This window comes from Propithecus coquereli, unplaced genomic scaffold (assembly GCF_000956105.1).
Source record: "Propithecus coquereli isolate 6110/MARCELLA unplaced genomic scaffold, Pcoq_1.0 Scaffold312, whole genome shotgun sequence".
Classification (NCBI taxonomy): Eukaryota; Metazoa; Chordata; class Mammalia; order Primates; family Indriidae; genus Propithecus; species Propithecus coquereli.
Window position 1 is genome coordinate 1,327,848 of NW_012148753.1, and position 1,065 is coordinate 1,328,912.

Genomic DNA, 1,065 nt, shown 5'->3' on the forward strand with positions numbered 1-1,065 from the left:
TGGAAGGCAAAAATCAAACAGTGAGAGAGGGTTTCTCAATTGCATAACAGGAATTACTGTAGTATGATCTGTAAAACGTTTTTATTTCTTGCAAGGAAATCACACAGGAGTAGGTCTCTGGGGAAGATGGCAGGTGCAGGTTGGCTAAAATCATGGAGCTTTTAAGTTTCTATATTCATCTGGACTCGTGTAATGTTACATTCTTCAAGATAATGACACATTGAGATGTCTTTGACTCAAAAAACAAAATGTCAAAACCAGAAGTAGCCAAGAAATTCAGACAGACATTTTATGATGTGAAAATAGCCTTTGCAAAATCCCTAGATACTCATATCCTGAGAGGTCTTTACTTGAAAAGTTGACAGCCTGTTGATGTTTTTCCCCAGTGCAAACCCATTCTCAAGATTGAACTCTTCCTGAAGTGTATTTTTAAAAAGTGAATACGCTTAGCTAAATTTAAGTTGTATGTAACATGGAGCTATGTGAAAGAAGTGAATAAACTCCTAGGATCTTTCTACATAAAAACAAAACAATTATTAAGAAGGGATTGATAGGTACAAAGTCATAGAAGCTACTAGTAGGCTCATTGAAAAGCAGAAAGTCACTAGTTTAAAATATTTGTTCTTGAAATATCAAAAATATTTACATGAAAACATTTTATATGAGTGAATTTGTATAAATATTTCAATTACCATAGAGAAATATTTATGTTAGCTTAATCCATCATAGAGACAGTGATATGTAGTATGAAAAACACTATATAAGGAGACATTAACCTTAGCATCAAAGCCTTCCACTGGGTGTCCATTTCTCTGTATAACAGGACCAATAAGGTCCTATCTTTCTGACGGAAGAAAGCTGCTTCTGAATTATTAATACTTCTGAGGCTCTTTTATTTAACTATACGATCTATGAATTGTCATAGCATATAAACCTCTTTCTTAAGATGTTCATCAGTTTCTTTTATATATTTCAGTATCAACTATCTTATCTCAACTGATAAGTTGTAACTTCCTAGAGGTTAGGTTTATATTTTCTGTCCCAGCAAATAGTAAGGACTTGATA